Source organism: Castor canadensis, chromosome 5 (assembly GCF_047511655.1).
Source record: "Castor canadensis chromosome 5, mCasCan1.hap1v2, whole genome shotgun sequence".
NCBI classification, from domain to species: domain Eukaryota; kingdom Metazoa; phylum Chordata; class Mammalia; order Rodentia; family Castoridae; genus Castor; species Castor canadensis.
The window spans coordinates 42,316,463-42,340,533 of record NC_133390.1 but is presented as its reverse complement, the minus strand read 5'-3'; positions in this window follow the sequence as shown (position 1 = coordinate 42,340,533).

Sequence of the window (24,071 nt, the reverse complement as noted above, 5' to 3'; positions counted from 1 at the left end):
AAGTATGCTATCATTGATTTTCCTAATAATTTTATTTTGTCAAAGGAAGAAAGTGACAAAAATTAATAGCTCATCATTGATCATTAAATAAAATCAATCAAAATTCATGCACTTCTTAGACAAGAGGTTATGTAAGTCAGTGATGACTGGATGAGAATATCTTAGGAAATTTGCTTTCATTCTATTCTGAATATTTTAGCTACTGAAATGAATAATAGGGTAGAATATTGGAAGGACTGCATGGAGCTAACATTAATCTTGGAGGGCTCAGATTTGTCTAGTGAGGTTTGATATGAAGTTTATTTATGGGTGATTTCATTTGGAGAATTAAGAAATCTTTGTTTTCTGAGGAACTTTTACTTTATGAGAGGTTTCCCTTCCCTCCCCTTCCCTCCCTTTCCCTTCTCTTCCTTTTCTTTCTCTCTCCCTTTCTTACACATACACAGCTCACAAATATACACAACCGTTTTCTCTTATACTAAAAAGATATGTTCCCATTTTTTCAAGATTGTTACAAAGTTTATCTTCCACATTTGAAGGATGAGTTTACTTTGGTGAGGAGGACATTTATGCTGAAACCATTAAAATAAAAATGTTGTGAACAGACATTTCTTTGGGCAACAAGAAATGAGCCAGATCATGATTGGGTGTGAAGTTCCTATCATTTCCAGGGATAAAGGGACTCTGATGAGTAGAAATTGATTGGACTGAGGTTTCCTTGTCAATTCCTCACATCTATGAGTTATGAAGTTTTATTCTGACAGCAGAAAATTAATTCACTCTGCTGTCTTGATTGCTTTCCCGTAGTGCAGCCTCCATGACTCTGTACCAGCAATTGTGTTGGGAGAGCGGGAATGGATTTGCTTCATGGTGGGTTGGCCCCTGAGCCCCACCAGGGTGAGGAATCTCAGATGGGGAATGCTAACCAGGAAGGAAATATTTCTCATTACTTCAGTAGTCAGTGGCAAAATTTAAGGTGGAGAGTTTTGGCCATAAAGACATGCTAGGTTTTGCTTGCTTTATTCAGCATTAAGAGAATAAGGGTAAGCAGTTTTATGACCACTTTCTTGCTAATTAAAGTTTAGGGTAAAGTCATTTCTCCCTTAGCGAAGAAGTTTTTGGCTCAAAGCCCAGTATGAGATGTAATGCAGGAATATTTTCCAGCACTGAGGGCATTTGGTGGTCACTAAACAAACTTTGGAATACTATCTTGATTTCAAATTGAAAATGCCTGGGAAGGTGTTTTTTTTTTAAACCCTAAATGATGTGGCATTTTTCACATACTCGGGCAGCTTACAAAAGGTTTAGGCTCACCAGGAACTAAGAATGTCTATGAAGAAAAAGGGCATATCGTTTTTGAGTAATGATTTCACACTCTTAATGATTTCTGGGAGTTTGATTGTTTTATAAAATTTGACATCAGCTTATAAGTGTCACATACAGGATAATGAAGTAGACAAGGATTTTAGTATCCTTTGAAAGCATTATAATTAATGTCCTTTCTAGTTCCCTGTTGGATAACATGAAGAGCTTTGATAATGACTTTGCGAGAGGGGATTGGTTTTTGATATAAGAAAACCCACTAAATGCAGATCATTACTTCATAGATATATGAACGTAAGTACATATGTATATATGGTAGATAGTAGACAGTGTACTTTTCTCATTCAAGACCTTTTCTAGGAATATGATAAGAATGTGAACATATAACTTGAAGCAATTAGTTCTGAGCACATAATTTTTGGAAGTTTCGTGAAATTTTAAATTTTGACAATTATAAGCAGGTGCCAGTAGGGTCATGCCTATTATCTTAACTCCTAAGGAGGCAGAGATCAGGAGGATCATGGTTCGAATCAACCAGGGAAAACAGTTTGAGAGAGCCTATGTTGAAATACCCAACACAAAAAAGAACTGGCAGAGTGGCTCAAGTGGTAGAGCACCTGACTAGCTAGTATGAGGCCCTGAGTTCAAACTCCAGTACTGCCCCCAATTTTTTTTTAAAATTTTGCATTCTTCTTTGTTTTAGACTGGAAATGTTTACTTATTATAAAAAGCAAAGACTCAATCATCTTATTTGTTTCATTGACTTTTTGGGGTTTTTTGTTTGGTTGTTTTTGGTAGTACTGGGGATTGAACACAGGGTCGTGTATCTGCTAGGCAAGGGCTGTACAACTGATCTATATTCTTAGCCTTGACATGCTTGTTTTACTCAACTAATCATTTTCTAGGCATATGTATGTGTGTGTGTATATATATGTATATACACACAGTTATATGTATGTTTCTATATACACATATAGTTGTATGTATATGTATATAAGCTCTGGTATTTCATAAGAAATGCAAATTTATTTCATGTGAGAATGTAAGATTTTGTTTATTTTACACCAATTTAATTTTAAAAGCAATAGTAAGCTATTAGAGGGTCTCAGGCACATGCTAATTAGAAAATGAATCAAACATAGATAGACGTAGAAGTAGTTGTAACACTTTAGAAGCCAGTTGCTGATGTCTTAGGAGTGAACCTAGACTAAAATGGTGTATTGGATAGAAGGTGAGAAATCATTATCAACATGAAGCCAGTTTGCTTCCCTTGTGAGCTGGAGGTGGAATGTGGGGGAAAGATAAAAATTGGAGATAGCTCTTTAGATTTGGGGTCTGAGCTCCAGTTTAGGGAGGAGTGCCATTTACTGAGATTAAAAAAAAAAAAAAGCAAGGAAGAAATAGCTTAGGTGTTGGAGAAAAAAAAAACCTTGTTGTTGCTTTGTTAACTTTGTATTATGTTAATTAAAATTTTTTTCTTTTATTATTCATATGTGCATACAAGGCTTGGTTCATTTCTCCCCCCTGTCCCCACCCCCTCCCTTACCACCCACTCCACCCCCTCCCTCTCCCCTCCACCCCCTTAATACCCAGCAGAAACTATTTTGCCCTTATTTCTAATTTTGTTGTAGAGAGAGTATAAGCAATAATAGGAAGGAACAAGGGTTTTTGCTGGTTGAGATAAGGATAGCTATACAGGGCATTGACTCACATTAATTTCCTGTGCGTGGGTGTTACCTTCTAGGTTAATTCTTTTTGATCTAACCTTTTCTCTAGTTCCTGGTCCCCTTTTCCTATTGGCCTCAGTTGCTTTTAAGTTATCTGCTTTAGTTTCTCTGTGTTAAGGGCAACAAATGCTTTTAGTGAAAATTATTAGTAACAGCTAACTATTTAAGCTTGGACCTTAGTGTAGGGATAGAGAATTAAGATACAAATTTACTCTATATCTATAGTTTATTAAAGGCAATGATAGTGGGTGAACTATGGGAAAATGGAGGAGAGAAAGGATATTGCATACAACCCAGGGAGTGTTTATAAACAGAGAAACTTAAGACCGAGCCTCTGGCCATTCTCATGTTTAGGATGGGGGAAAAATAGTCAACAAACAAGCAGAGAAGGAATAGCCAATATGGCACAAAGCAAACCACAAGAGCGGTGTCCCAGAGGCTGAAAGAGAAGTTTTGAAGAAGCAAGAGTCAACTGAGATAATGTAACTAAGGTTTAATTATTTGAGAGCTATGAGGATAGAAAATACACTGAACTAATTTTGCAAGAGGAAGTTATTTTTAACAGGACAAGGATGTTTGGCAGAGAAGGGATTTCAGCCTAACGGGGGTCCTACAGAGTGCAGAAGGGGAGGAAGTATAATAAGTATTAATAGCAAGTGTAGAAAAATAAGCAATAAATAAGGCAGTAAAGGAAGAGGAGTCTGTGGTCCAACAAGGGATTTCTAAGACAAGAGGAGATGCTGTCTGTTTGTCTTTTGATGGTCATGATTTAAAGATAAGAAGAAACGATGATGCAAGCATGGGTGGGTGACAACAGAAGAAAAGTCCCTGCGTAGATGAGTAATTGGTATTGGGACTGCAGGAATTCTTGCTTTATCACTTCCATTTCCTCAATTAATTAAAAGGTGAGATTATCAATTAAAGGAAGAAAGCAGGGTGTTGGGGTTTTGAGGAGAGAGGTGTGAAGTAAGCTACTTAGGAGAAAAGAAAATTGAATTAATACAGAAATGGGTTAGTGATGGGGATGTTAGGAATGGTAGCAGAGCTTGGCATTTGATGATTCCATGTTCTGGTTTAAAGTATCTTAGGTTATCTCAGGTGATATTTTTTATCATGAAACACCATGAATTTGTGTCATACACTGTAGAATGAAAGTATACCACTTACATGGTATATTTCCATAATAATTCCTTTAAAGAAATTTCACAAGAAGCTAACAATGAAAGAAAATGTTTTTCCATTTTGAATTATCCCTAATTAGAAAGCCGAATGTTAAAGTGAAAGGCAAAGCAATTATCAGATAGTCTAAATAAGTGACGATGCTTGTCTAGGTAGTAGAGGTTTTAGGTACACTAAAGAGCAAAACAGACCAAAAGCTTGTGATACTAGCATGCATACACACTTGTGAAAATGAGATAAAGCATGACTGGAATGTTATAGTCAGTGTTCCATGAACACATTCATAGGAACTTTTGCCTTGACTGAAATGTGATTTGAGAGAAGACCAAGAGCCTGGAAATGATTTCTAGTTAGCAGATTCACAAGAGTCTTAGATTGTGCTTCTCACTAGCATCCAGGATCTACTTCATTCCCTAGCCCACCGTTAGATGCGCCTTTTGATTCTGGCTATACTATGGTCTACTTCTATATCACCTTGGAAATCCTGGTGACAATCATGAAGTTGCCCTGTCATTCTAGTTCTTGACAGGTAGGAAAGGTATTGTTCTCCATTATTTTATGTATTTAAGTGAAACTACCAACATTTATTTCATATTTCTTATTTAAAAATCACTTTCAAATTTTGTGGCATGATCTTTAATTCTACTCCATTAAATAAATATCATTACTAATGAAGTTCAAAAGGCTTTGGAAATTCCTCTGTGCTCAGACAGCTGGGGAAGAAGCAAAAACAGAAGTTTTCTAATGGTACCCACTGATTAGCATATCACAAAGTCCTACTTGATAGTGTAGTGCATTAAATCCTACATTGTCTATCATGATTTTGCTGGCCAGGATATGTCTCAGCTAAGTTTTGTGTTTAATTATATTTTTCCTGTTTGAAATCTTATTTTGCGTGTGTGGCAAATTTGTAATTGTGGAAATATCCAAAAATAATAAATGATAAATGATTAGATCTGAAAGAGATTGTTATCAGTAGTTTTGACCAAATTCTCTCCCCACCTTTGTACATGAGAAAACTAACTCCCAGAAAAATTAAAGATTGCTGAAGATCATTCATCTTGTTAATAGGATTATAACTGGGATCATATCTCTTAACAGCTTTCTCAATGCATTTTTCATTGTTTTACATTGTGGAACTTAACTACAAAACCACCAAATTTGAGAGCAGGAAAGGACCCTAGAGATTGAGCTTTGACTTTCTCATTTTATGAAGGAGGAAATACACAGCCAGAAAATTAAATTGTTTCTGCAAAGTTATATAGTGAGTGTTAATAGGAAGTTAGAATGGGTCTGTGCCTGCCTCAGGTTTCAACTTAGGTACCAAAAGGCAAGTATCAGATAACAAAGACTTTAGGCAGAGACCCCCCACCACCTCTGCCACAAGATCTGTATGCTGATTTTCAAAGAAAATGGAACAAAAATGTGACTCTTGCACCCTGCTGCCTGATTAAGGGCATAAAAATGTTACTAAAGATTTAGGAAACGGAAGAGATTGGTAAGGAATTTGGAGTAAGCTCTTGTTTTGATTTGAGCCCCCAGACTTTGGAGGGAAGTTTGAGATGTGCTAACTTCTAAGTCTAAGCCTGGTGAGGAGGTCTTTGACAGTGTACTTGTCATACTATATTCATGCGTTGGTGGTAGAATTGAAAGTGCTACACTGGGATTGCTTGAATTCCCAAGATTGCCTGAAATATGCCACTATTTCTTGACAATCAGATGTGGACCATGTAAAAGTAAAGAGTCACTGTCACACAATGCCACCTTAAGGGTCAAGAAGATTTCTGCCCCAAAAGGAAGGAGATATACTGGAATGTCTGGGAACTGAAGAGGCAGTATCAAACTACCATTCATAGTAGAGCATTTTTTTTTTTTTTCAGACAGGGATTCTGCAGAGCTCAAGAGCATAAGAAAAAGAGTTGATGTTTATCATCCCTCAAGATCATGGAGGACATTTTATTTGTGCAGACATTAGTCTAAGAAAAAAATCCCTCTATTTACAGAGCTAGTTAGGAAGGGAAGGTCCTGGTTTAGCAGAAAATAGGATAACTGCAAGCTTTCAGCCTAAAGCAAATCTGCGTTGGGGAGAAGATGATTTAGTGATAGATCAAGTTCATTTTTCAATGGGTATTCTACATGCTGAAATGAAAACAAATTTTTTTGACTTATAAGAAGAATGAGAAGTTGTATTATCCAGGAGTGAGTGAGAACAAAAGTTATGTGACTTGTCAGAATTTTCTTCAGGGACTAAGAAAATGTCAATTTGAGGGAAGTGAAACTTGTTACATTTTGCTTATAGTTAATAGTTGATGTTCAGTATGTGCTACAGGTTGAATGTATTCTTCAAAAATTCATGTGCTGGAAACTTATTTCTCAAATTCATAAGTCAATAGCATTTGGAGGAGGAGCCTTTTGACATAATGAGGATTAAATGAGGTCATGAGAGTAGAACCCCTGATGATGTCATTAGTGGCTTTGCAAGAAGAGAGACCCAAACAAACATGCTTCCTTTGCCAGTGATGGCCTCAACCATGTTGTGATTAAGCAAGGAGGCCATCATCACATGCTATTGAAAAGCTCTTGAATGTCCTGTCCTCCAGAGTGAAGACCTCAGTAAATCTCTATTTTAATTAATTAATTTAATTGTTTTCAGGTATTTTATTATAGAAACAGGACATTAGTCTAAAACAACATTCTTGTTACAGGTTCTTTGCCCACCTAGGACTGCTTTTATTATACTCTACTGTCTCAAAATAAAATACATGAGAATAAAAAGAACTGTTACATGGTTTTCAACTTTATTTTCTATTAGCTACATAAAAGCAAAACAAAATTCATATCATCTTGAAAGTTTTTAAAAAATTTTATTGCATAAGTTTCCAGTAACTTTTGTTGAACAAGTGAATGGGTGAAATAAAATTCTACCATCACTTGGAGGCACATAAGAGGGAGTTACCAGCATCAGGGAACAGGGACAGCTATAGACACTTATGCCAATCAGAAGGAAAGCTAGCATTTAGGGCAGCAAGGGAAGAAAAACACAGTGTGGTGTGTGCCAAGGCTAACTACCAGCCCCATACTGACTGTGTTTAGGACACCAGCAGTTAAATGTAAATGTGGGTTAGTTATTTTACTTAAGCCAAGCTATACACACAATGTATGTTCATGCTTTCAGTCAGTGAAAGAGCACAAGGAGTTTGCTGGTCTGTTTCTAAGGTTATGGAACTTGCAATAAATTTTGTTCCTTTCACCTCAGAAGGATCAAGAGGGGCAGCAGGAGTCCTGCCTTTTTCCTACCACAACTGGCTCTAACATATGCTCAAAATCATCATCCCTGACTTGTGTTCTCATAACTGGAAGGCAGCACCAGCAGGGCTTCATCCAAAGTTAGTATAAAATTACAGCACTTCCGTGAACACAAAGGTGTAGAAATGAGTTAATTTTAATGATGGTCCAAATATTGGCACACAATTCTGTCTTACACTGAAGGGAGAATCTGGTTATGGATGTGAGCTTTTATTCTTAGCACTATTCTGTGACAGGCACCACTAATGTCACATTCTCAGTGTCATGTCTTAGTATCTCTCAGTAATAAAATTGGACAAAAATATATAGAAAAGATAAGACAAGGAATCATCATGAAGGCAACTGACTATATTATTGGAATTATCTAAGGATGTAAGTAAGGGAAACTTCTTTATGCACTTCATAATTACCCAGAGGATGTTTGATGGTATAGCATAAGAAGGAAAAGAAAGGGAAGCATAGACAATAGACTTTCAAACTAGTACTTTTTGGTGGAAACTTCTCGAAATGCATAGATTACTTCATGGAAATAATACTTTTGCTTTTGTCCTTTACTAATTTAGTTACCCTATAGTATATTTCAAGCATCCACCTATCTAATCTACCATTAGGTAGACAAAGTCTTAATTTTCACCGTGAATGCCATTTCAAGTTTTGCTGTATAAAACTATAAAGCACCATAAAGCATATGCATATGTGACTAAAACATGGAAAGCCATTGTGTTATTTAAATTTTTCTTCTATTGTTTGGTGTGATAGCTTGTAAAAATGGTCACAATTTCTCCATGCCTTCACATGTCTGTACCTGGGCCATGAAATTTTATAGCATTTTTTTTCCCCACTTTTTAAATCTGGGCTGGCTGTGTGACTTGCTTTGTCCTGTACAATGCAGAGTAAGTCATACCATGCCTATTCTGAGCATGGGCCTTGGAGATCTTCTAATTCTTTTTACTGTCTTGGAACTGTCTGACCAAGGTAGAATGTTTGAGGATGACAGACATATGAATTAGTGTGGTCATCTCCATCATCCTGGCCCTCCTATGCATACATAAGAGTAAGGCCATCTTAGATTAGAGTTTCTGACCCACAAGCTAACTGTAGGAACTCAAGTGATTGCAATGGAGATCTAATAACACCCATTTGATCCACAGAATTGTAACCCAAAATAAATTTGAAAAGGCTTTAAATCAGTAACTATTGTGTGGTTCATTATGTAGCAGCAATTAATCGATACACTTTATTATATCATTTATGGAGTTATCTGTTTTCATAATTCTAACAAGGTCACAACTCATGGCTAGAGAACTTGAAAAGCTTATAATTAGAGAGACCACAGACAATAGTAGTGATCATTTCCATTTGTCATATCTCTGATCCACCATAACTTTGAGAAACCTCTGCCACAAAAATATTATTTTTATGAAAACTCAAAAAGAGGAAAGAGTGGAAAGGATCCCTGTTTCACTGCTTTCTAGCTATAACACTGCTGGCCATCAGTGTCAAACATAAGAGTATACACCCTGCACTTGAGTCTGGGTCATGAAACTTGAGTTTAGTACTCGTGTCTTATAAAACTTTGTATTCCACATGGCTCTTAGTCTGCTATATTAATACACAGTAGTGGCTCAAATATAACTCTATGAAGTTAAGTCAGATTTCTTTGACCACTAATGGTCATCTAGCAGTTATATTCAGGTTTCATATGAACTGCACAGTGTTTTCAACAGTCATGAACTACTCAGGACTGCCTAAGAGATTTGATTACATTTGTGTAAAATCCATCTGCCATAATGGAATATTCGACCTAAGCTTAGGAAAAGCTCTCATATTTAAGATAAATATATCTATAGGTAATCCGAATGGACCTAAATGAACCTTTGGGGATCCTGGGAGGGTCTGGACTTAAGGAGAAACCTCCCAGGCAATGTCTGTTTTCTTAAGCCCTAAATGCATAGGTTAAAATTCTTTAGGTATAGGTTGTGGTTTGAAAACTAATTTCTCCCCAGGCCTTATTACATAAGCTGATTATCATAGAAAGAAGGCTGTTCTAGGCTAGCATATGAGCGCTACTTCAAGTATATAAATATAGAATAATAACCAATATTGCTTTTCAGGAAGTTGCCTACAAGATCTTCCCTCATAAGATCCCTGCTCACCTTATCATTTATCCATTTATCACTGTCTTCTCCATACACTTTGACCGTCCTGAGCACCATCCATCTCCTCTGTAGATAAGACTTTTCATTGTCATTGCTACATGTGTGTGGGGGGGTGGGGAGGGGGGACATGAATGTGCATTATTTTGTTATTGCATTAGTGGAGCAGTTTTACCACAATTGTTTATTACCAGATCATTATTTTTTTTAAAGACAGGGACCATTACTCCTCTAATTTTTATATATAGATTAGTGACTGACATATGTTGATCTTCTTAACATACCCATAGTAGAAGGACAGCTCTCATAAGCAGCAGTATCTTATAATATCTGAGGGAAGTATGGTTTCTTTTTTAGGCAGTGGTTTGTGCTTTAAGCCACTAATGAAGCAGATGATTATTTACATTGTTGATCTGTGCAATATGCATGTAGAATCTTTGCTTATGGAATAAAATTCCAGCTATAAATAATTGTGAGCAATATGTAAGCAATGTTCATCATTATACTTGCATATAAAACTAGTAAGTTGATATAAATAATATTTTTTTCTACATTATCTATATAGGAAAAATAAGTTACTTAAAATCACACTAATTCAGGAAGTAATATGCCACATGGCTTATATCAGCAAGTAACTATATTGCTGTGACCAAATTTAAATTCTATTTTTAATGTAAAAATTAAGGGCATTAATACATAACTCTTTACTCCTCCAGATGTTGTAAATAGTTATAGAAAAATAAAGTAAACACTTGGATCACTTTAGGAAAATATGAAGGAACACAAATATATGAAATATATGCAACCATCACAGTATAAATAGTATGTTGTAACTTAAAAATAGAGTGAATTGAACTGACACAACAGCATCAATATTTCAGGATATTCAGAGCCTTTCATGAATGTGATCCATATTGTAAACTTGTTTCATTCTCATTTGTTTGCAAACTTGAAGAGTGACTTGGTGTCTTAAATAGAGAGTGAAGGATATTACCTGAATATTCTATGAACGAAATGTTTCTCATGAGAATAAAGAAAATTCTTATATCTGAATTATTTAAGTTAGCTTTCAGCATTGACCTGGTTTCCCGAATTTTGAATCACCCACCATATTTATATTCATGCATGTACAAGCATATATATGAGTATATGGGATTGGCTAGTGAGAAGCACTGGGGATAAGAAATGGGGAGACTCGTGTTACTCTTTCTTCTTTCTCTGACATCAGGAGGGTTTCAGCAATATCTACACTATTTTATGGATCCTTTTGATCATCATTCACTGCCTTCAAATTTCTAGGACTTACTAGATAGATCAATGGTAAGTGCAACCATTGAGAGTTTTTCTCAATTCACTGGGATTATTTGAAAAATAAACTACCTTATTCTCTTTCCAACCAAGCATGTTTCACTATCCTGTAAGCTAGCAAAATTTCTATCTGCATTTGACAGAACATGTTCTCAGAAAAAAAATCATTAGACACTTTTTGACTTTGGCATATACACAATAAATTACATATAAGTCTGTATAATTTCATTTAAACAAAATTTAATTGTAATGACTAATATGCCATAATAAAGAAGAGCACTTTTTATGTACCAAAACTCACAAGCTTTGGAATGTTGGCTTTTAAATATATCCAAGGATGGATATTTAATTACTAAGACATTTTGACATGTGATGACTTTTCTATAAAAATCATGACTACAGATAAAGTAAAAGATACACAGTTCATCTACCTACAAAGATGTCCAGTTCAACAATGAAAATTTTCACAATCTGTGTAGCTATTTCTTCTTCCATGTGGGAAATTAAGTACTCCATTAAGGTAACCTTCCTTTAAAGGATTGTCTCTTTAATAAAAAGAAAACTATATTCTGGACTTGCTGATGAGATAATTTGAATTTGCATTTAATACAAAATAGAGAAATACTTGCAGTTACCAAAAAGGATCATCTCAAATTCAATGCCATTTAATACTTTCAAATAGATTAATAGAGAGAAATGCTATTTATAAGTGTTGCCTGAGGATATATTGTGCTCTACTCTGTAGGCTTCAATTTAATGTAACCTCTGATAAATAATTCAATTAGTTAAATGACAAAAATTAATTATTTTGTTGTTCACTATTTGATCAAGATCTTTATTTAACCTCTGAAAATTAAAATAATCCCACCATAACACAACTATTTACAGAAAGGAATAAATCTTGTTTCATTCCCCATGTATCTTCCTTTACCACCTGTAATTCTACTGAAGTCAGAGTGCTAAAACAACAAAGCCCTCAGGTTTTATTGGATTTCTTTATTCAAAGAAATAACAAATTGGAGTTAGTGACCTCTGAAATCTCTCTTAACTCTAATTTTCTATGACATTTTCACCCAGTTTCAGATGTTTAATGTATTGAATATCCCTAAAGCAGGATATCTGATAAACAGTTGCTATCATATATGATCCATGGCTAAACTACCATCAGGTATTTTTTCTGTTCTATATTACAATAATTATGCAATCTTCTATTCATGTGTAAAGAGCATTTGATGTTTAATTTTATTTCTTTTGAATAAGGACAGTTGAAAGTATCTGTAGAGTGAATAGAAGTTATCTAAAATTTGAAAATAAAGAACTGAAACAATTGGTGATGAACATTTTCTCCTTTTCTCACTTCTATTCTTGTGGCTTGCTATTTAAAAATTTTTTTTCTTCTCTTATTTTTTAATTTTGAATCTCTCTAAGGAGTTTACTTAAAATTTTAGTGATAAACATCTGACTTCTATTTTAGAGCATTTACAACTTTCAAAAGAAGAATAGACTCTTGTTTAATAATACTGTTATAATCCTTTATTTGGAAAAATCCAGGTAGTAGTGAGGTCTCTGCAGTAAAATAAAAGAACACTTCAATAATTAGTATATCTGGTGAAGCACTGACTCAAAATCTCACTTGCCCTAGTTGAAATCTGTAGTACTTCTGGAATCTTGTTGGTGGTAGGTAGATCCTCTGATTTCACAAACATCTCAGTGCCTACATGGCTATGGTGAGATTATCCCTGAATGCTTTGTGGACTGTGGATTACACCATAACATTGATATGCGGGGTTCAGGGACAATGGCTTCTTCCTGGAGGGAACGGTGTCTGTGAGGGCGTCCCAAAGTGATGGACATGGGTACCTTCTTATGTAATTTGAATTTTTAAAATAAAGTATCATTAAAGTCTGTCAAGTGTTCAATTTTTTGTTTTCTTTTTGCTTTATTTTTTTGTTTGAGGAAAGTGAGGTTAGCATAAATGACTTTCCGAGAATATTTGGGAGTTTACAGGTCCAGGTTGAAGCATTCTGAATAACAGTGCCAGGAGAGAAGATATTGTAAATTCAGAATCCAAGAACCCCTAAGTATGAGCCTTGGTTGTATCGTGCCATCCTGTTCTCTCTTTTTAACTGTTTTTAAATTTGACAGCTCTGGCGTTTGAACTCAGGGCCTCAATCTTGCTAGATAGGTGCTCTTACCTCTTACCACTTGAGTCACTCCACCAGCCTTCAACCTGTTCTCTAACCTGAAAAGTCCTTCTAATTCCTGATGAGTTAGGCAAAATGTAAGACAGCTGTTCAGTCAACAAATCAACAATGAAGGTGCACTTCCCCTGTGCAGTACCTATTTTAAAGAAAAATAGACATGCTTCTTTTAGACCTGAACAGACAATATAGAAACTCTAGTCAGTATATGGTTTCACTTGGCCTTTCAACACATATAACATGGCTCACAAGGTGAATGACCTCACTTCCAGGTTTGATAAGCCAACTCATGCTGCTCTTACTGGTATCTATGACTTGGGGTTTGAAAGAGTTTCTCATCAACTATTGCATAAGTCATCCAGTGGTTACATATTGTTTTTCTTCTCAGGAAGAAAGTAAAAATTGGGGAGGGGGAAGAAGAAACAGTGTTGCATAACAATGATTTTTCCTCATGACTTCTGAAACTCATTTGTTTCAAAGAGCTCTTAAAACTACAGTAACATGATTTTCTTCTTAGAAATACCAAATATAGTGGTCTGAAATCAGTATCAAAATGTTATATCCCAACCCTTCCCCTCCCCTTTTTTCTTCTCACAACATACTATCTTTCTTAGATATCACTGTAGTTTGGGGAAGGAAAACACTGAAATATGTCAACAATAAAGAACAATTATTGTAACTAATAGGTGATTGAAGTGGTAAGCAGAACAATATGTGAAAAAAGCAAACAGCTTATATAATATGGATACCTAATACCTATTGCTCAAGTATTATTTCTTCCAACAAGTTCATCCCCAAACACAAGTGTTAAAATTTTATGAAGCAATATTCTTTCTCCCTTTTTTGGGAGAGTTAGTGATATAATGAGTTGTATAGATTTCAATGGTATTGATTCATATTTGTTTATAACCAAAAAAATCCATGCTTTAAAAAATATACCTAGGTTATAATCAAATTGATGATTGTTGGCAGCAACAGCTGAAGGTAAGGATATCTATCAATAATCTGAGGAAACTGTGATGTTGCCATCAAGATGGCTTCATCTACATTGATGTTAAAGATTTTTATCTATTGGTTTATTTAAGAGAAAGACTGTGCCAGTAAACAGAAAGTAGCATCAATTTTAATTAAAAATTTATGATTTTTGGTATATTGTAAGAACTTTTGTAAATGCCATACTGTACCCCCAACCCAGCACACAATAAAAAAAATTAAATCTCCATTTTACAATCTTAGATTTCCAAAGTAAAAGTGCACTATAAATATACATTTATCAGTATAGAATACTTTAGCTTCTGGTTCAAATATTCCATTACAGACATTCATATAACATAATGACACATATGTGTGAAATAATAAAGGAGACAATGACTACCATTTTATGGCATTACTTCAGTGTCTGGGGTACAAATCATTTTAAGGATGTGAAAAAATGAAGCACAAATGTCATAGAAAGTAAATTACTTTATCTTAACCCAATGCCACTTACTCAGACTATAATATATATATATATATATATATATATGCATATCATTGATACAGCTTTTTGCAATATTTATCAATTATCCTTTAAACTAGAAGGAGTTCTTTAAACTTTTGATGCTGTCATCAACATCCATAGGAAGGCAAAGAAATTAATTTGAAGCTAAAAATACTAAAAATTAATTGGAAACTAAAAATTGGAAACTAAAAATACAGTATTAACTAAATTAAACTTCTAATACTATGATCAATTTCCCAATAAAAGTCTTTTAAAAGCTTTACTAAAAACTATTAAAATTATCATGAAAGTTTGGTGGAAAAAAATCACATTTTGGGTTAAGATATACCTCAGTGGTAGACCATTTGGCTAGCAAGTGCAAGGTCCTGGTATTATTTTAGTGAAAGTGCAATTATTTTTATACATAACACAAAAGTAATCATGTAAGTACATAAGCCATTTTATTGTGAAAATATTACTTTTCTTATTATCCAGATATTATATCTATCATCCATCTTGTCAGATTCCTGTGCATTTCCAACTGATTGCTACATTTCCATTTTCCTGTTATACTTATTTCATTCTGGAATCCATAGTTCTTGCAGAGACTAAATTTCTACTGAGTTGTGAATTAAAATAAATTATTTCAAACTCCACCTTCATGATAGTATTGTTTTTTCTATTGTGGAAATAAAATAGATTTGCTTCATTTTGATCTTCTAAAGCTGTGCTGTACTCATTAGACACATATGACTATTAAAGTTTAAGCCTAATTAAAATAAATTCAAGATTTCATTTCTTCAGCTATACTAGCCACACTTCAAATCCTCAATAGCTACATACAATTAGTGGCTACCATATTGGACAATGTAGAACTTTTCCCACACTGCAGAAACTTCTATTGGAGAGCACTATGAGCAAGAATATCCCAAAAGACATACATTGTAAAACTTTACATTATATTTATCCACAGAATTCTTCAGTAACAAACTAGGAAATCCCATGCATGAGAGGAACAGCAATAAAGTAGAACTGCATTGTAATAAAATCTCATGGCTGTGTTCAATGAAATAAAATTTATCTTCTTGGCTTTCTAGTACCTCCCCTCTTTAACCAAAGTTTATGCTATTTTTCCATCTATCATTTTCAATACCCTTGAACAAACAGCATAATTAAAAGAGCTTCTTAATTAGAAGTCTCAGAATTCCATTTTTCACCTCATCATTCAAAGCTGCCTTTCCATGGGAAACCCTGACTCCTCTCTGAGAACAAAGTTCATATACCACCAGATGATTGGAGTTCAGTTTTTTTCTTTTCATTTTTTAGTTAACTCAATTTATTGTGTACTACTGTGTTTTATAAAATGAACCAGGCACTGAGAAAACTGTTGAGCAAAATAGAAAAAAATTCTGTCTCCACACAATTTGTGTGTATGTGTGTGTGTGTGTGGTGAAGCTTACATGCAAGTGGGGTGAATACTGACTTGCAGATTCTCTTCTGAAATACAGCCATAAGTGGTATAATATAAGATTCTTAATGATGAAATTTATATAATCACCTTACTTTTACATCTTATATAAAAGGCAATAAAATAAATGCAATAAAATGGCAAAAAGTAGCATATAAATTCATGATAAATCCTTTATCAGATGTACACTTGTTTTCCCTTACACATACATAAAAATGATCAATTTAATTTCAAGAGCAAATGAGAAATAAAAAAGAAAGCACATTTATGCATTTGCATATAGGTGTTTTTAACATTTTTTAAGTGTACAGATCTGGTCAATGAGCTTGTTTAATTATCCTCAAACGTTTTAAAATCATGGTATTATAAAGTTAACTGACAAAATATTTTAATATGCCTCATTAATATATTAATCCACCCAATGCCTTTATTAGGAAACTTATATATTAGATAATATTACAGATACATTCAATAATAGCACCTAAATTATTATTTAATTAGTATTATTAAAAATTTTTTTTGTGGTAGTAGGGTTTGAACTCAAGGCCTACACCTCAAGCCACTCCACTAGCTCCTTTTTTGTGATGGGTTTTTTTGAGATAAGGTCTTACAAACTTTTTTCCCAGGCTGGTTTTGAACCACGATCCTCCTGATCTCTGCCTCCTGAGTAGCTAGGATTATAGGCGGATGACTTAAATTAAGTCATTTAAGTAGGAATTAGGAGAAAAAAATACCTCCAGTGTTATAATTTATTCAATATCACCTAAGTCACAGTTCAACATTTAATTTCCACAGATGAATTGGACACAAATGTCTCCTAAAATTATCGGTAAAGAATTTTTTGATTAATATATTCTGCATATTCTAGAGAAAAATTTGTATTATCTTAAAACCAAATGCAGTTCCCCATCCACTAAATACTCAACTACATTCTTCTCACAAATCCTGGTGAAACCTATTTAAAAAAACAACTTGAATTACATTACTCTCAAGTAGTAGCCATACTTAAAGTACTGTTTTGACCTTATTGAATCCAAGATCCCTCAAGAACAAAGATGTAGAGAATTTGCTATGGTGAATGAAACCTTTCCAAAAATTCTGAGAACAATTCTCTTGAGAATATTAGAGCCACATCAAGGGGAAGCATCATATTTCTTTAGCACAAAGAATCACTGATATGTGTTAAGTAGGTCATTTTTAGATGTAAAAAAGAATGTAGTTTTATGTATTCTTTGCTTAACAGTATTCCTTTTTAACATTGGTTTCACCACTTTATATCATTATTTTTACCACATTGTAAATATCTTTCAGCATTCTTGTACCTTTGAAATATATTCTGGAACACAGTAGCTATATATAACTAAGTACATTTACTTAACCTCTCTCAACTTCAGTTCCCTTCCCTATGTAATAAGAAGAATAATTCCTATTTCATAAGACTTTTATGAAGACTAAATGAGAAAACATATGTAAAACATCTAGCAAAATGGTCAGGCCCTGGTCACTATTAATAGATATCAGCTTTCTCCCCTTCCTTATTTAATTTTTTTCTTTTGGTCATATGGGCTCTATTAACATGTCTGTCCTCCATGTTGGTAGACTAAATTTTTCCTGGGAAACTTCTAAAACCTAAGGTCTATGATTTTAAACTAGATTCATTTATTTAATTATTTCCCCCTAATCCCTTACAAATACAATGACATTTTTCTTTCCAACAATTTCTTTCACTTATTCAGAAGTCTCTGAGGGAAAATACTTAAGGAAGCTTATTTAAAAAAAAAATTTACAAATTCAATGTTTCATTCTTTTGCTGCCATTTCCCAACCTGTCAAATACATCTGTTTTGCTTTTGCTTCAGTGGGTTCTCTGCAGGAGCCAGCTTTTTTGACATGATTATCCCAGCAATCTCATTTTCAGCTCCTCTACTGGCAGCTACCTCCTGAAATGCTTTAAGATATTTTACAGATTTCTCGGTTAGTGACTCTTGAGAGACTACTTTTTTGTGGGGGAAGGAATTAAATCATCTACTCCAGTGTCTTTCTAATTCCTATGCTCAGTCTTGCTTCTCAATGAATAATTTATGTTCTGCGGTTCCCATCTAAAGAAAGGTACAAACTTGCAAGTCCTTTCAGAAGAGAATTTTGAGTCATCCTAACTCTAGGATGTTTATCTAGTGTACCACTGAGCTCTAATGCATTAGTAAGTGTGTTATGGCCTTAGGGTAAATGTTAGATGGTGATGAGATATCAGATTCCCCTGGGTCTGAGATTTCCATAGGAGGCTTCTTTTTCTCTCCATTGAGACGTTTTCCTCCAGAAACCAAGAGTTTCTGAGATACAGTTATAACTGCAAACTACACTCTTCCTATTATTCTATATGACATGTGACATCTCTCACTTTGGAATAGCTTTATCTCATTTTTCCTTCACCACTATAATATCATTTAGAATGACAATTATTTGCTTTAATAAACATATTGAATTATAAATTTCCTATAGCCTGAGTCTTTCTTTGGAACTCATCCTTTCCCCAGAAGGAATCATGAACACTCTCTTTTTCTTCTTTATGTATGTTACACACACTTTTTTCTTTCTTTTTTTTTTTTTTATCATTTTGATCTTCTGCCTTAGTCAAGATTTTCATTAAAACATAATTGGATGTAACTATTTCCTAACTTAACTCCTCTTTTCAATTCATCTATACCCTGAGATCATGTCTTTTAAAAATTAATTAATTTATTTTCATTATTGAGCTAGGTGGGGGTACATTGTGGCATTTACAAAGTTCTTTCAATGTATCAAATATATCATACTTGAATTCATCCCCTCCACCATTCTCCTTTATCTTCCCTTCCCCATTCCTTGAATAATTTCAACAGGTATCACTTTTCCATTTACATACATGTATACACAATATTTGCACTATATTCACCCTCTCATGCCCTTTCCCCACTTCTTCCTCCCCTCCCACTGGTACCAAGCACCCCCAAGCAGGACCTCTTTTGCCCTCCTGTTCTCCAATTTTGTGAAAGAAAAAGAAAATGACATTTACATGCCTTTTAAATACACTATCTGATTATCTTATTCCCCTTTCAAAAATCATTGGTAGGTCCCTGTTACTTGTAGATTTAAAGAAGAGTTGCTTTTTTGCCTCCCTCCCTCCATTTTTTTAGGGATCTGCTTCTTGATGTGTCATGAAAGGTTCTTTGTAATCTGGCTATTACCTACTCTTTGAACTTAATCTTCTGCCAAAAATCCACAAATAGTCTGCCCATCCTTCAAAATCATGAGGTTATTTCTATGTTCTGTGACTTTACTTATTTTGCTACATCTCCTTGGAACTATATTTTAAAAATTTCTCAATTCTAGCTTTAAGATCAGTCCAAATACTAACCATCTGAATGTCCCATCCACATCCATCTTCCCACCAATTTGTTATCATGTTTCTGAAGCTTTTTTTACATTGTATATTAACAAGTTGCACAACAACTTACATTTCTCTTCAAATTAAAATAAATACCTAAAAAAGTCTTCAAAAGATAGCTTATCTTTTTATCCTCAGTATGCAGCACAAATTATATCACATAAAAAATAAAAATATTTGCTGAATAAATGTTTGGAGGAATGAGGTAACAGGAAATAAATAATTCAATGTATTATTATATGCAGTTAAAATACATTACAGTAAGAGATTAAAAGCAGAGTAAAAAAGATCTCGGGAAAGAAAACAAGAACAAAAGATAAAAGGAAAGTGGAAAACAGACCTGAAAACAAGTAACTGAGTGAGAATTTAGGAAGAATAAAAACAAGAAGTTGTTTACAGCTTCACGTACAGGTATGTTTCACCAAACCTATAGCCTTGAGAACTTAAGGTTATTCTGCCCATTTTTGTGCCTTTTTGGGAAAATGTAATTCATGTAACCAAATAGCAGTCTTGCCAGGTGTCTCTTGGCATGCTTAGATAATTACATCAATTCTTAGGTAAAATATATCAAGGTCTCAGGAAAGGTATAGATTTACCCTCCTACTATCATGTTTGGGTTGACTAGCAGTCAGCATGTTCAAACACTGGGCTTCTAACATGACTGCTCTGCACAGGAGACAAACGCCTGTGAAAATTGGAGAAGAAAATATAATAGAAGAATTACTTGCTTAAAAGAGAGAGAAGATAAAAAGAAAAAAAAAGAGCAATACAGTACACATTTGTGGTAGAAAAAGAGTACTGAACATAGTCAGAAGGCCTGGTTGTGTTCAGAATTTGCCAGTGTCTCATTAGGATACACTGAGGCTCATTTAATCTCCTTAGTTTTAAGGTATTCCTATCAACTTACAAGGTGGTTATGATTAAAATACATTACACATGTAAAGGTCATTGCAAATTTTAGCATACTATAACAATATTCATATTTCTTCACAATTTTGCCCACTATGAGACTTGCATTTTGAAAAGCTAAGATGAAAACACATGAAGTGGATAATGGTAAGTAATAGAAATATCCAGATGATTCTTACCTTAGAAATTTAAAATTTATCAATATGGTAAGCAATTTTATTCATAACATAAAATAAAATGAGTAAAGACTCAGGCCTTCCTTCTATCATAGGAATTAGTTTAATTTCTCTTTAGGTTTGTGTTTTCCCATAGGCAGTTTAGCATGTCACATACACTTAGAGTAGACACGTTGTACAGTGAAACTGTGCAAAACGTTCATGACAGTCCTCATCTGAGACATAAACACTTCTTGCTTCCTGCTCGTGTTTTCAATAAAGTCATATTATTTCAAGCAAAATTACCTAGAATATGACTAAAGACATGCTCCATGAAGCAACATATAGTAGAAGCATTTCCTTTCAGTGCATGAAATAGAAAGATAGAGAAAAAAATATTTATCTTGAGATTTTAAAAAATTTATCTGCCTTTGATTTGGAGCTAATTAATTCATTGAACTCAGATCAACCAGTTCTTATGATATGTCTCAAGCAGTTTGTGAGTAGGTCTTCTTGCCCTGACCCCTACTTTTTCCATTTAAGATGTCCAAGGTGCCTGCTCTCTTTCCAATCATAATTTCCTTTCTCATTTTTGCTCTCAACATCTTATTTTTTCTTGTCTCCTTTATTGATGAATCAAAGTAGGAAGCTGCTTTTGAAAGTCATATTCAGGCAAGGGGAAGAAACTCCTCAAATTAGTTAATAATATCACAGCTTTGATTATTTTTCCCTTTATGGTTCCCAAGGCATGAAGTGGCCTGCAAGGATTCATTACCTATTTAGATAAGTTTATACTTAGGTAATACTTATATTAGGAATAAACTTCCTAATATACCATCAATAAAGATACATTCTCTCATATCCGCCTTAAAATATATCAGTCAAAAATATAATTTTTAAAATGTTTATCATCCTAAAATTTATTAACAGCATAGGCACTCTTGAAAGGTCTATACCTGTAGAGTGTGTTTTGGTAAATCACATATATTAACTAACAAAAAATTTGAATTCCTTTTACAGAGACCATGCTATATTCTTCTGGCTATCTTAGAGTTCCAAGAATGCATAATAAAAGTAACAGAAGTAATAGAAGTCTGATAGAAATGTATTCACTTGAATTAAATTTTATGTATGTCTTAACTCAAGAGAAATTAGTGAATTCCACAAATAACGTTTTGGTGAGAGACACAATGATTTGAACAGAAGGAAGAGATGGTTAATATTATTCCTTACTGTCTTGTGAAGGTGTATTCATAGGTGGATCTCTAGATCACAGACCAGTAAAGTAATAAAAGTATAGCAAACATATATATATATATATATACACCTCTTTCTCTTCTATCCCCCTTTGGATTTTGATAATTTCAAGGACAGAAATGTCACAATAGCTTCAAATGTTTGACTTACAGAATTTTGTTACATATGACTGTCCAATAGAGATGTTCTAAGTGAGTAAAGCCTGTGCCATCTCTCCTGTGTTCTTAGTATAACCAAAAGTGATACTTCATTTTAGCTCTTTAATGTTTGTTTTGTTTTCGCTTCCTCTTCATTATGCCTTTATCTTTATTGACCTAATAATCATGTACCTAATGATTACATACAAAGTAGCAATCTTTTGGGAAAAGAATGATGATGATCCTTGTTTGGAGCCATTTGGGGTTATGCCATTTGCTGAATATTTCAGCCAGTAATATATTATACAGTTAACATCATGTCAACACACAGCCCATACAAATGAACTGTAGTTATGTAATATTGCTTGAACATATCAAACAGATGGCGAGATGCTGTGACAAACACTTTTTAATTAAAAACAAAAAAAAAAAACTCCTCTTTGGGTAAATGATACTGTTGCACAGTTAGTTTTCATTGTGAGTTTATCAGAGTCCAGCAGGGGGAAGGGTATGCAAGTCCATGAATTGTACTTACTGAGCAGTCCCATCCTTTGTGCAGCTTTACAAATCCCTACCCCCTTCACACCACAGCTGGTGCTTGTTTCCACCACTGAGTTTTAAATAATTCAGTGAAAATTTTGAGAAATAGGGAATGTTTTGCATAATTTTGGAGCTTGATTACTATTTGCACCAAATGTTGCTGATTAGCAAAATCGCCTCAATGGGTAGTAAAGGTTCCCTTTGAACTGAAATTCAAAACAAATTCATTATATTGAAAAGTTGACAAGAGGAGGATCATCACAATATCATCTCACACTTCACATGGCAAAATTATGATGGCAGAGCAAAATACAAGGTGAAAAAAGAGGTCTGTTTAGGTAGACCTTGCTTCTGAACCACTTAAAAGGAAGGCTATTCTCTGTTGATGCTACATTGAAATTTATCATTTCTTTTTGTTCATTTATTTTGTGGTTTTGTTCATTTATTTTTGCAAATTTTTCTCTGTCTTTATTCTACCTCAAGAATTATTATTAAAGTTAAAGGTTGTACTTTCAAGCAAAAATAGTAAGCATCCCATTTGAATATTCACATAAGTTTTTATTTGTAGTTAAACAAAACCCAGTTTGTTTGTTTTTTTAAGAACACGAGGGCACCAGATTCATAGAGCACTCAGTTTAGACTAATTTTTAATATAAAATTATCTTATTTTAGAGCATACTAACTAAAAAGGTACCTCATGTCCAGAAATAAAAGAAAAAGAAAAATCATAAAAGATATAGGAATGTTTGTTAAGGAAAGGAATATTTCCAAGAGTCTTCCTTAAAATATAAAAACTGTAAGATCAGCTAGTTTCATGTCTTATGTACAGGGTTCAAAAAGATAGACTGGGTTTGAGGAGGATTAAAAAGAAACTCCCAGACTAAATTAGTTCTATTTTCAGGCTGGCTGAGGATTTCTGAATAGCTACATCATAGTGTCTGGTTTGGGTCACCACACATGACAGCAAGCAAGGAAACAAATATGGCACAGAAGATGTGTATGTTTTGTGGTACTGAGGTTTAAACTCAGGGCCTCATGCTGCAAGTGCTCTACCACTTGAGCTACACTTCCAGCCTTTTTTGCTTGAGCTTATTTTACAGATAGGGTCTTGCTTTTTGCCTGGGGCTGGCTTTGTACTGTGATCTTCCTACCTGTGCCTCCTGTGTAGTTGGAATGAGAGGTTTGCACCACCATGCCTAGCTTATTGGTTAAGATGAAGTCTCCTTAATTTTTTTTCTCCCTGGTCTTGCCTCTAACTGCTATTTCTGTCTTTTCAGTAGCTGGGATTACAGGTGTGAGCCAGTGTACCTGGTTCTAGAAGATGAAAATTCTACTGCTCAGGAAGTCCTGTCAAAGAGACCTAGATTTCCAGAGATTGTCTCATGTCTTGATATTCTTGATGCAATGTCATTACACAGCCCTTTTACTGCTGCCTGTGAAAGATACTTCATGTTCCCTTTCATTATTTATGCCTACTTTCTGGTACCCTTCAGTAGAAAATT